Source organism: Seriola dumerili, unplaced genomic scaffold (genome assembly GCF_002260705.1).
Source record: "Seriola dumerili isolate Sdu_G_001 unplaced genomic scaffold, Sdu_1.0 BDQW01000331.1, whole genome shotgun sequence".
Classification (NCBI taxonomy): domain Eukaryota; kingdom Metazoa; phylum Chordata; class Actinopteri; order Carangiformes; family Carangidae; genus Seriola; species Seriola dumerili.
Genome location: NW_019174586.1, coordinates 9,109,656 through 9,123,961, shown reverse-complemented (window position 1 = coordinate 9,123,961; position 14,306 = coordinate 9,109,656).

Here is a 14,306-nt window from a genome sequence, read left to right as displayed (position 1 = left end):
TAAGAAAATTAATAAGAATCTGAATAAGAAAACGGATGAAAAGAAGCCACTGTTTCTTGCTGTGCATCTTCCAGCACCAAGGACACGTGAGTGGCAAGGAGGGAGATAGATGCTGTTTATTTCAGTAATAACTGTACTACACTTTACTAATCCACCCTCCTGTGTGGGATAAGTACACCTTCGTATTCCTGAGTGCTACGATTCATACATAAATTAACTTTTATTTTGCGTTTTACAAAGACAGGAAAGAAACCAAGTCACATGCCTCGAGGAGAGGACTGACTGTGACTCTCGTTGCAACTCTACGGCCCACGAAAGCAGGGCACAGCTTCCACTAGGCTCATATCGAATAGTCTTCTGTCAGCTTGTCCTGCATTGTCACTCCAGGTGCTGACCTCAGTCTCAGCAGGCGCAACATTAGCAATCGCATCGGTGCTAACATTTGTGGTAGAACACCCCTCTGGTTCTGGTTGTTCCTCCGAGTCAATTGGCTTAGACTCTTTGGTCAATCCAAAATTTTCAAATAAGCTGCCTTGTTTTCCTTTTGACTTATCTGTATGCTGACTATAAATCAGAGAAATTAATAATGGCAACTCGGCACACAGACGTGGGGGAGTTTGTTCATCTTCTGTTTTGTTTTGCGGCGGTTGGCATCAAGAAAGTTTTCCCTTCTGATCTTTGAGTTAATGTGTGTGAAGTTTATGATATTGCACCGCCACGCTTCAATGGTGAAGAAGATAGCATTCAGGCCGGTATCTTTATTAAAGTGAAATAATTGATGACTCAACCTCATGCGTGGACCTTACATCAATAATAGCCTGCTGGTAATTTTCCACATGATCTAAGATGCTGAAGATACAGAAAAATAGAAATGCATTGTAAACTAGAACGGCACTCAGACAGTGCAGACCCCCGGCAAGGCCAATGTCAACAACATACACCAGACTCCGGAGAAAAAAATTCAAATTCATAGAAAATGATCCGGATCTTCACCAAAATTGAATGGGTTCTTCCATAGTCAAAGGCCCACCCCTCCACTAAGTTTGGTGCAAATCCTGTAATCTTGCTGATAAACAAACAGACATGGGTGAAAACATAAATTCCTGGAGGTAAAAAAAACAAAACAAAAAAAACTAGCATATTGTCAATATTTTAGAGACCCCCCCCCAAAATTTCACAAATCATGATTTCAGGGGAGCTCATGTGTTATTAACAGGAGCCAAACTCCCCATGGCAACTCTGTTGTTCACACCCTGCTCGCTCTCACACACACACACACACACACACACACACACACACACACACACACACACACACGCGAACGAAGAACAATGCATCCTTCAAATCTTACCGATGAACTTTAACAACATAGTAGCCTACATGTGAAGGTTTATCTGTCTTTTTTAGCTTGGCCTGATGCATTTTGAATTATAGCCTGGTTGCAAAGAGATGGGTGAAAGATGCAGGTTACTGCAGAGGAGGAGAGAGAGAGAGAGAGAGAGAGAGAGAGAGAGAGAGAGAGAGAGAGAGAGAGAGAGAGAGAGAGCGCTCGTTTGTCACTTTTTGACCTGACCTGCCCAAACCTGTCATATTTTCTAGTAAGCTAATCAGAACCCGTCTGAACTGCGGGTTGACCCACGCATTGGGCTTCTACAAGGGGGGGGCTTCTCTGTAGCTCAGGGGTTAAGATGCTGACCATGAACTACATGTCTCCAGTTCGACTTAGGCCAGAGACCACTGACCCTCACCCCTCGTTTCCAGTCAAGTGGTCTTTGCAATAAGGGTATAAAATGCACAAAACAGAGAAACAGCTAGCCTACAGGCATTTCTCAGGCAAGTTTGTTCAAGGAATAGGTTTTCTCTAAATATTCCAGTTCCTGTTATACATTCATATATTTCAATGTTTGTATGTTCTGCTATTTGCCTCCGGGAAACAGATCTGAGACACATTTTAATTACACGAACCTTTTTTGCAACCATAATAAGACACTTCTTAGCCATCCTATCTGTGTACTGAGCTCAAATTATCTGGAGTTATTTGAAATATTAAAAACAAGTTAAAAACGTAGTGTCATTCCAGTCTGACCTTTACTGGGACAATGAATCTAAAGGTTATCTTTGTGATCTTATATTAAAGTACAACCTTCAAAACAGTTATGCATTATTAGATCTAGATGGATGTAGCAACTTACAGTATTCAGAAAAAGTGTTATACCTGTGTATTTAATTGCAATGTGGTCACACAACTTGGGCGATTTCACTGCGTGCTTAAAGAATCCCTGCTTCATATTTATGAGATTTGTATTTAATTCAATGGGTAAATTTGGGAAGTTTTGAAGTAATTCTCATGACAAAGAATTTTGCGTCTTATTGATCAAATGCTCCAAACTTGTATTCTGATGGTTTGGGTTGTAGACTGGCTGATAAATTTTTTAAAGTTTTGCTTTAAAAGTCAGATTTCTGTTCCCTGCAACCGTCTAAAACAAAGCCTGTTTAAGGCAAACAAAGGACTTAAGGCATGAATAAAGCATTGACAATATGCCATAAATATTTTTTTAAGAGTCAACATCAAGAAAGTCGAAGAATGCAGATTCAGTAAACACATCAAACACATCTCCAGTACCGTGCAGAATCACACCACAGGACGGTGTAAATCCTCGCAGGCTTTTTAGCAACATTTGATGTGATGGTGCACAGATCAGCTGCTGCAGCCAGTGGTGTGAGATGAAACACACAGCAGAGAGGAGTGATGAGGAGATGCAGTGAAGACAAGAAACAGGAGAGAAGAAGGCAAGAGATACTGGGTGAGGAGAAAGGGAGGACGAAGTGGTAGAGACTGGAGGGTGGGAGGGGAAGAAGATGAATGAGAGAAGAGGAAAGAAGCATTGACATGTGGCCTAATGTTGAGAAGTTCCAGTGTTATGTTGCTTTGGCATAAACTGGGTCTGAAGGTGTAAATGAAATGAGGTTTGAAATTTTTCAGGTTTTCAAGATGTTGTGTACATTTTAATCTCAGAGGCTGTAAATTGAAGCCAGCACAGAAGTACCAAAAACTGCACTTCTTCAAATGGCCACCTGAGGCTGGCTCCAAAAGCGAGTCATTCGCCATAGACTTCCATGTACATAAAATAGTTTTGGTCTGTACAGATAATTTCCTCCTTCATGAAAACTGTATGGGGGTGAATTCTTATATAACTCACTCGTTCAAATCTTATTAAGGCTTAATTTTCTGCATAATTGGGGGTGTGGCCCCTTTGAGTGACAGTTGAGTGAGCGTATGCCTGCCACAAGGCGGCATGCACCAAATTCTCAGCTCCACAAGTGCCCCTCCTCTTTGCCCATTTTTGTATTAGCCAGGAGTTCGGCGCAGTCAGGTACTGGCAAGATGACGACGGTGAAACAGCTTCAAAACTGAGCTTCAGAAACCTATGGGTGACGCCACAGAGGCTACGTCCATCTTTATATTGAGCCCTTACTAAGGTCTAAATGTAGCACAGGAATGGATATGCACTACAATATAACAGTGTGCATTAATAAAGACAGTTTATTTAAAGACGACGTTAGGTATGTTCAGGGAGGACAGAATAAACGAGGGTAAGTTTTAGGAAAACAGCGTAACGATTAACATATAATCAGAATCAATGCCTTCAGTGTAAGACCTCATACATCAACAACGTATGCTGAAGTGTCAGTTCATTGTTCATTGTTCAGTCAGCGTCCATCTAACCAGGTAGTGTGGTTTTGTTTGTCTAAGATCTTAGATGAGTAGAAGAAGGGACGAGCGTGCTCCTTTACCTGGACACAGGATGGAGCAAAACCTGGGACGTCACATCCTCCTCCGGCTCCTGGAGGCTCACTGGCTTGTCCCCTGGGTCGCCATTTTGGTTCACAATCAACTCTTTCAAACCAACCTGCGTACAGCAATAGTTGTGTCTTTGATTAAAGTCTAAATCTCTTCTGTACAGTATAATACTTTTTGTCTCTGCCTATGAACATATGAATTCATTGACACAACAAGTCGCATAAAGCTGTGTAATAATAACTTTAGCCTTTCAAGTGCAACATAACAACAATAGTTACTATATTTTCAAGAATAAATCATGAACTCAAACATATCACATACATTCAGCCTGTCTCCAGTAGGTTGTCAGAGTCTCTAACATACACACAAGAACGATGTATCCACGAAAATGTAAACTATACCACAGAGTGACGTTAGCTAGCATCTTTAAGCTAATATCAACAACATTTTAACCGGTATGAAACTCACCGGAAAACACAATGAAAGGATCGACGCTCACGGGTCAAACTTTAGCTTTCAATGGTAGCAGTCTTCTTTGTGCTGAATCAAAAAAAACAGTACTATTTGTTACAGACCGAAAGAGAAAGTTATAGGCTCATTAAAGTCCACAACGGATTATCCCTGCTCTTATCTTATCTATACGTCAATCGATAGCGACCTGCAGTGTGAATGCGCCCTCTACCGGTGAGAGCGGGGAACTACACGGAGTTAACACCAAGTAAATTCACTGTTTAAATTAAAATGGTAAGTTAGTGGAATAATAGAGAAACCAGTAAATAACTAAAAACCTGCAAACTAGGGTTGGGTGATATGACTAAAAAAAATTGGATATTTTGAGTTTTCTAGTTTTCTATGCTGTACACACTTTCAGGCCTCAAGAGTGAAAGGCACTTTAACATTTATCAGGTAATTTAAAACAATATGCACAATATGCATGCATTATTCTCCCAAAACATTAAGCTGTGGGATACATGAAGCTGATGAAATTAAGAATTGTTTTTACTTCACTTACTGTGATAATTGTGGGGATGCTACTAGTGTATTCTTACAGTAAATAAACAAAACCTTACCAACTTGTATGTAGGTTGTATCAGTAGAGGAAATAAGGGACGACCTGAGGACAATAAACTTATTTAAATCAAACTGCAAAATAATTATTAACAGTAACACACACTACAAGTTGTGTAATGTAACTGAATAGTAGCAGTGAGTCTCTCCAAGGTCCACAGACAGCAGGAAGCAGGAGTAATATCCGCAAGCTAATGAGCACTGTCTACTGTGACTCTGATAAATGAACAATTCCACCCAACCCTGAGGCTATCAGGCGGTCTCTATGGCATTCCTCTGCGGTGTCAGTGTAAACTCAATATGTATCAAACTCACAAAAATACCGGTAGAAAAGATTTGTTTGTTCATGTTTTCATTTCATTGACCTGGAAAAAGTATCTGTAAAGATTTGGTTGTATAGTTTTTTAAAGCATTAATGTCGAGAGATAAGAACTCGAAAAAGCAGTATTACTGTAAGAGAGAAGGGTGTATGTGGAGGCCATAGGGCAGGAGGGAAGAAGATGGGAAAGGAGATGGCAGTAATGGAGAGGAGAGATTATGATGAAAAAAGGGATAAGACAAAGGATAAGAAAAGAAAGAGAGAAAGGTAGGAAGGGGAAAGCATAGTAGGTGAAAGGAGATTAAAGGGGGAGGGATGAGAGGAAGTGAGGTGTCATGGATTCACAGGATGGATGGGAAAATTCTCTGGCATTGAACAGAAGTAGAAATGTATTCATTTATTAAACTGAAAATAGTCAGAAGAGGCGATACAAGATGATTACATCTGTCTTCTCTCCCTCTTTTTCTATGAATTCCTCTCCTCGATCTTCCTCCCACTTTCATCTTCTTTTTTTCCACCTCTCCTTCCCTCTGTATAAACAAGTATAAATCATACAAGCCTGCGCTTTGCAAAGTAGTTGCTTTTTACATATCAAAACAAGTTCAAATATGCATGAAAAATCCATCTACTGCAATAAAACGAAAACAGCCTCTGTGCATGTTACATCTTTTAGGTGAAATTCTGCTAATATTATGATTATGTTATCAGCCGTGAGCTTCAATTTCAGTGTGGTCAGAGCCGATCGAGAGGAGAGAGGGTGAGGGATGACTCCTGGATGCAGAAAGCACCGCTCAGGTCAGATCATTAATGGACTCATGTGAGACATCCATTCATTGTTCCCCACATGTTGCAGCTTGAGGACCCTTCTTGACGGGAACTGAAGGGCCCTCAGATGAAGTAAACCCTTACAAGAAACAGGAAGTATAATTTATGTATGCAATTATGTTTGCCGAATTTCACATGAACAACTCCTGTTTGCTGTGTACCACTGAATGTACTGACAACTATCAATGAATTATTTTGATACCGAAGTAAATGTGATGATTCTAAGGAAAGTTCTGTCATCATAGTTATAACAAGACATACCTCTCCGACATTCATTATCAATGGCTGCTTTATTTCGAATAGGCTTATATTGGACATGGGCCTTAATTACAAATTTCAACATAAAAACAACACATTCGATGCTCCTTCCGTGCTTTCCTGTTGTCTCAGTAAATTCAGTATAATGTCCATTTCCAAAGCACTAATTCATCAGTGCAGCAAGCTGTTTTTCAGTGAACTATACCGTGGCTTTTAGGGGCGCTCACTCACTTTTTCATGGTCAGAAACGACAGACACAACATTTATAAAGCACTTGATGTAGTTTTTATTCATCATTATTCATAATAATAAGAATATGACTAACAAGAATAAGAAGACAGATGAAAAGTAGCGTCTTTCAGCACCATGGAGGCGTGGAGACACTGTTTATTTCAGTAATAACAGCAGCACACTTAATTGCTGATAGAGAGAGAGAGCATCTTACTGATGACTGCCATGCTTCGATGGTGATGGCAAGAGAGCATCCATGCTGGTATCTTTATTACAGTGAATAAGTGATGAATCACCCTCATTTATGAATCATACATCACTAACAACCTAATTTCCCACATGATCCATGATCATAAAGATACAGATAAAGAGAAATACATGGCAAATGTGGTATAATGTCAATATCTTGTCAAAAATTTCACAAATCATGTTTTCAGGGGAGCTCATGTCCCACTGGTTCCCTGAATGATTTTAACTACCACAAATTAATCTGCACATTAAAAGACCTGCTTCATAGGAAGCCTTTTAATGTGAAAACACATCAGGAGGTATTGAGTTTTGTCGACGGTAGCTCAAGTGTTTGCCATTACTTCACAGTTTGAAGTCTTCAGATTCTCCCAAACAACTGCAGAAAAGTTTCTGGCTCCGGATTAAAGTGTTTTGGTCAGGTGTGAAAACAGCCTTAGTCACAGTTCACAGTCAGAGCTGTGTAACAGCTCAGCCGGTGGGAGCTGAGAGGTCAAAGCTCATGATGCTGCTGACGGGCCAGATTTCAGAGTAACTGTAAAACTGTGGGTGAGTCATAGTTCAGACTTTTGTATCCACCAAGATCCTGAGTCAGGTCAGATTTAGATTTCAGGTCTCTGGTCTGTGCCAAAACATTGAATGCTTTATACACTTTGATGACATGAGTTACGCCTGCTGCATCTTTATCCAACCAATCAGAAGAAATAATAATTTGAATGAGGCTTTCATTGTGCTGGTGTCCATACCTGTTGCTTCATGAGTGCTGTATTTGGACCAGGAGGAAGCTCCGTCAGTCAGCCCCAGTGATGCAGTGAGTCTCACCACAGGCCTTTTACATATTAGAGGACAGTTTATGTGCGTTATTACAACCAAAGTTCACTGATATGGCACAGCACCAAAAGAGAGATTCTGTATATTAAAGTTAAGTGGGTAATGGAAGTTTTTTTTTGTTTTTATCATGTCAGTCGAGTCCCTGGTCCAGCTGCTAATGATTGTATTCTGGCCCCTAAAGGTTGTTCTTGACCCACAGGGCCCAAAACGTCCAGTAGCTCCTCAGTGGAGAGAGGACTGGTTCCACTGGGTAGTTTCCTGCGTAAATATGTGGAATTGAAAATGTTTTCTTGTGTTTCTATACAAGGAAAGGATTCAAGTAATCATTCAATCACCAATTAATTACAAACGCCATTACATATATTAGAAATGCACTTTTTACATTAATCATCTTGCAACAGCAGTGAAATCATCTGTGTTTGGCTGCTGCTTTTCAATTAGGGAGTGATTGGCCATACTGCTCATGGCAAGAACTGATCATCCTCTTAGACAGAAAATACACATTATTCTCCTCTCAGCTCGGCTCGCTCAGTTTTGAAATGGAAAACAGCTTTCCAAAGATGAGAAATAAGAGCAGAGAGTCCTTTAAGCAGAGTGTCCACAGGGAAGCTTCTCCTTATCTCCCTGTTCTCAGTGAAAGGTGGTGCAGCTGCATATTCCTGACAGCGCTGAGAGAGCTCTCTGCTCTCCGAACTTCAAACTATTTCAGTTTCATCCAAAACAAGAGTCTAACAGGTTTTCAACAGTCTCAAGGAAACAGCAGGACCCATGATAAACCCTTCACACAAGCATCTGTTCAGTTCTGTAAAAGCTTGGGGTGAGGCACCTCAGGTAAAAAACCATGGCCTTGGTTGGACGGGTCAGTGCTGCAGTATGATATTTTACATTTATATCTATTTCAATTTCTGTGATTTCATAAAATATTCCTCAAAAACTATTTCTATGAACTAAGGTGAGTCAGTGAGCGAGTCGTGGAGCTGTGTGTAGTATATTCAAATTTGTTAATCCACCCATACATTCATTTTCTGCTGCATATCCAGATCAATAGTGTTTAATTATTGATTAATGATAATATTAGGAATTATAGTCTGACTATACTGTAGAAAAACAATTAAATAACGACAGAAATATGAAATGTCAATAAATTTATGGACTTAAATAAATAATTCTAAATAACAATTAGTTTTCATAGCTATCATTCCTATTTTTTTTTACCTTTTATTAAAAATGTCAGTTAACCTGCAGAACCCTGGTATTGTTCACTCCTAACTCAACGCAACACTCACCTGCAGATTAATCCACTGACGACCTGTTTTGAGTACGAAATACTCACCTCACAACGGCTCAGAAGTTTGTAATTTGCCCCTTCCTGAAGCTGTTATTATTATACAAGTAGGCTTTCAAACAAAATACTAGACACAGATGTGAGCATGAGGTAAGTAACATGGTCATGTTATACTCAAGGTGGAGAGAAATGACCTGTAGTGTGCACATAAACATTAACTAACAGCTCGGGGTAGAAGCACAGAGGCCCTCCTCTGCATGTTACTCACAATACACCAAACATATCTGCCAGATATGCTTCATTACTGCAAACAGCCTCATTACAGATGACCGCAGTGTAAACAGGCAGAGCTTCCCTCATGACAAACTGTCAATTCAGGATTTAATCAGTATTATTGGTTAGCCACACAGGATGATGAAAAGAGACTCTCCTATACGCCTGTTTCATACGCTTTTTAAGCTTACAGTAATAACACGAAACATCAGTCTGCTCCTCTGTCATTTTCTGTGTGACAGAGCGAATGGCTTTGCAAGGCATTGTTTACCTGTTGGAGAAGCAGTGGTTTGCCCAAAAACTCATAACAACAACTCGCTTCAGCGATGAGCCGGTGGGTTTAGTGTTGACCTGCTGCGAATACATGTCTGTGGAGGAGAAGATATTTGTTGTACTTTCAGAGATCCCTCTTTTCTTTTACTTTGAAAGTATTTTTAAGCTGCTGATGCCATTGCAGCAAAAATACAATGTTATTTATTTACACGTTTGCTAGCTAGCTGTGACACTGCTCTTCACCTTCAGCTGTCAGCGATTCCCAAACTCAACCTGTAAACATGTCAAACTCAGAACCTCAGCAATATTCATTTAACAGCCTTAAACACACAGTAACAGTGTGAAGCTGTTGGTCATTTATTTTCTGCGTCCTGCTTTTACTCACTGATGGCGTCATTCAGAAACCTGTCGATGGTGAGCCACGTTTCTCTGCAGGAAAAAAAAAGGATGAAAGTAGATCAATTAATAATTGAATGAAAGCTTTCATAAAAACCTTTCAAACCGCTCTTGTAGAACCACCCAAAGTTTGTCCAGTTTGTCTGCTTTGTTCAGTTTTCTGGCCTCAGAGAACTGTCGGGGGAACCAGGAGGAGCTGGAACATGTGGCTTAGCTGTATCCACCAGTGATGGAAAGTACTTTTACTCAAATGCTGCACTTGAGCACAATTTTAAATACTTGTACTTTACTTTATTTTCATCGTATCCTACTTTATGCTTCTACTCCACTACATTCATTTAACAGCTTTAGTTACTAATTTCTATTCAGATTAAGATTTTACATGCAAAACATATTGACCAACAGCAAAAATATCCTAAAAATATCTAATGATATTGAAATACATTTTGCACAAGTGCTATGTGTAAGTTTACATACATAGCATCTTATTTTGCTTCTGTTTCTGTCACTTCTTTTCTTACCAAAGTTAGCATGCTAACCAGCTAGCCCCAGCCTGATCAGACAATTCCATATTCATTCCTTTTTCACTAAACTACACGTAGGCATGCACGTAGTCTATAATGACCAGCTCATCTAAAATGCATGGTGCTGTTGTTTGAATACATCTGCCTACATCAGAGACTCCCCTGCTCCCACATGGGTTAATGAAATTCCATCTCTGGCTGGCCGTAAGTGCAGCGTTACGGAGGAAAATTAACCCCAATGGACGTTTTTCTCCCCCATCCCAATCCAGTTGGCCTCCCTCTCATTTGTATCATTTAGGCAGCCAGTGAGATTACCCAGGCTGCTTGTGTGGTGAATGTTGAAAAGCATTTGCACTTCAGGGACGTGGAGAAGAAGAATACAAACCAAGCAGAGATGGTCCAAAAGGCAGCTCTCCGCCCTCTGAGCTTCACGGTCCATAACTTGGTCTGGGATTTACATTCTGCAGAGTGCTAGCACAAAGATTAAATCCACATTTTAGTTTTAAAATGCATCACTTTAGCTACTCGGGAGTCTTCGAACCTCTAAAACAGAGACTCTTGAAAATGTGGTATAAGTTTTCAGGCATGTTGGTATGGACGGAGATTATTTCTGATAATATTAAGCTAAAACACTCGCCTTCGTATTCATTTTAAAACGCAGTTAAAAATGAAAATGTGTAAGTGTGGACACAGCCGAAGACTTAAAGGCCCAAAAATGACAGCAAGGTATATAAGTAAGTATATAAGTATACAACTGGTAAATGATTCAAAATTGTTCCATTTTACAACAAGTGTATGTACAAACTCAAAGCAACAAGCGATCTGAGTGCGCTGTGAGTGTAAAATCAGGGCTAAAATCGTGTGTGTGAACAATTTGGAGACGCAGATTGAGATGCAGAGGGAGCGTCAGGTTGCTGAGGCAGATGCGACAGACTGCGGTGTTGACTGTGAAACATGGAAGGAGTGTGCATGAGTGCAAAAGGTGTAGGGGAGATGATTATAGATGGCACTATGAATGCAAGAAACGCAAATACTGAATGAAAAGATGACTCCGAGTCTCAAGGTCCAAAAACACACTGTAAAAAAAAATCTGAGTTTGTTAAGAAGAAAAAAGTGAAAACTGTTTTTTTGACAAAATCTGTCCCGACTTGAATCCAATAGAACGACTTTGGAGTATTTTAAAGCAGAAGGTAGAGAAACAGACGCCCTCCAGCAAAGAGCAACTGAAAAGAATCATCGCTGAAGACTGACACAACATCTCTCCACAGATTTGTGTTAGACTGGCATCATCTCTGCCCCGGAGGATCCAATCTGTCATCAGAAATAAAAGTCTTACAAAATATAACAAAAATAAAAGAAAGGAATAAAAGAGGGGTGAACTGACTTTAGTTGCTGTTGGTTATTAAATATGGAGCTTTCATTATAGATGAATCAGTCAACGTTTGTTTTTCAAATGGCTTCATTCTTCTTGGACTTGGATTAACATTAACTTAACATTTTAAAGATGATATACCAACCAGGAGTTATGTTGTATACTGCACATACACACGACTGATATTCACACAAGTAATATATATAAAAGTAATAAACCACAAAATTTGCATTTACACATCTATAAATGTCATCAACATGTGAACATTTGGTAACATTAAAATACAGCCTGTGCTTGTTTTCTTCCACTGACCGTACATTAATGTATCAATGCATTATAAACTGCCACCTCGAGGCTTTAATGACATTCAAAACATACAATTTTGGGCATGTTCTGTAATCAAAGTCTGAAATTCTCAGTGGTGTTTTCTGAAAGAAAATGAATTAGAAGTCTGTGACTGGTTAAAATAATTGGAAAAAAGTGATGACACGTTGGAGCAGCCATTTAACGGACAGTGGCCTTCCTCCAGTGTATTAGCGTCTGGGATGTGACTGTACAGCCGCTGCCACAAGAGTGTCTCCATGCATTTATCCCGCTGCATTAGGACTGGTAACAACCCAATCAACAACAAGGTGTTTATTATGACTTCACTTTCACCTGGTTTAAAACGACCCATCCTGGGTGTTTCCAAGTGAACCACCAACCTTTTGTTTTTTTCACCAGCAAATTACAGTCATATTTGCATCATCCTTAAATTACCAAAAGGGGGAGAGATGCATGTAAGATCAGGTGTTTTGAAACCTTAGCAGTGGAAAAATTATTTCAGGAGCAGATCAGTGCTGCTTTGAATATTTAAATGCAGCTTCATCAAAGCATTTGTGAGAATAAAAAGATTAATTTGATTTGAAAATGTGAAATTGGAAATCACTTCATCAGACAGAGTGCAGAATCTCTCTCCAACAAACAAAGACAGAAAATTAATAAACAACTATTTTTTTTTTTTTTTTTTTTACAATCGATTTATAATTTAAATAATTATTTGCTGGTTCCAGCTTCACCAGTGTGAGGATTTAATGCTTTCTTTGTAATAAATTATATTAAACTGAATTTTCTTTCTAAACTGAATCAATTCATTGAGAAAATATCAGGCAGCATCATCGATAATGAAAATAATCACAAGTTGCAGCAATGAAATGTGAAATTGTTGTTCCTTAAGCAGAATTTGTGAAATGGTCACTGTTTGATTTCTGGGGGTTTTATAATTAGCATTTTATTATGGAAGAGACTGTTCTCCAAACCAAACTGAAGACAGGAACAACTGAGGGAGGAATTAGCGTCGCAGTTTAGCTGCAGTGATGAACAACTGCCTCCGATTTCAACTGTCTTTGAATTGGATTCATGGACAGTGTCAACTCTGCTCTTATGTTTTAACAGCACAATCAAAACCACAGTTACAAAAATGAAAAAATACAACAGAAGTCATTTGAATGATGTTACTACAGAGCAGAACAGATCTTAGCTTTTTGCAAATCTTTTATTTAACTGTAATAGTTTCACCTTAGTTATAATAAACTGAAATGGTCATCAGTTATCAGTCATTGTGTCGAGCTGAGCTGCTGAACTCAGTGCTCCGCTAATCTGTTGGAAACTGAAAACTGCTCTAAATTTTAATGTGTAATTTTTTATCTTCCTAATTTAATAAAGACCGTCCAGTCTGGAAACTCTGTCTCTGGATATATTTCTGTTGCTACTTGTGGCTTCCGATGTGTAAAAAGGGAAATAAAAGAACATGTTATTGCTGAGTGTGGAGAAAAAGCTCTGCACAGTCCAGTGACTCGAGGGAAATTCTGCAGCCAGAGCTGAGACGAATGAATGTTTCTTGTGTTTCACTTTAACCCTCAGAGGAACCAGTACTTTGACAAAAGAAATTGTTTTGACAGCTGCCTGAAAAAGACAGTAAAACACATGAGGACACTTTGAATGTTATTTATTCTGAGCAGAGAATAAAGAAACCAACGAGTGCTAAAAAGAAAATGTTCATTTGTTTAGTTTTCTGATGAACTAAATGGTTGACTAATTGAAAAATAATGAACTAAATTAGTCTTCTTTGGGCAGCTGCACATATATAATCATCATCACCATCATCATCTTAAAGTGTCCAGTAGCAAATTTGGAGAAAAATCTCATTTAAACAGTTTTAGCACATGAATCCATCCATAGATGACGGAGAATAATCATTAAAAATAAGATGAAACATCTGTGCGGATGCTCACATGTGTATACACACAAAAACAGCTTAAACTGTGACGTAAACCAACAGCTGTTACAAATCCTTTACACACAAGGCTCGAACTGTCACATCAACACTGGAGACATTCAACAGTACAGAAGCTTGATGATGATCTTACAGTACATGTGTTAGCCTGTGTCTGCCCACTGAAGCAGAGGTACCGTTTATCGTGTGAATCTTAGAATACCTACAACTTGTGGTTAAATCATGTTTTATTTTACATACATATTACATTATATTACATGCAGAGTTTCGCTGTAATTAAACTGAAATAAAAGTTAGTGAGAGTTAGTTGTAACTCTTCAAAATGCAT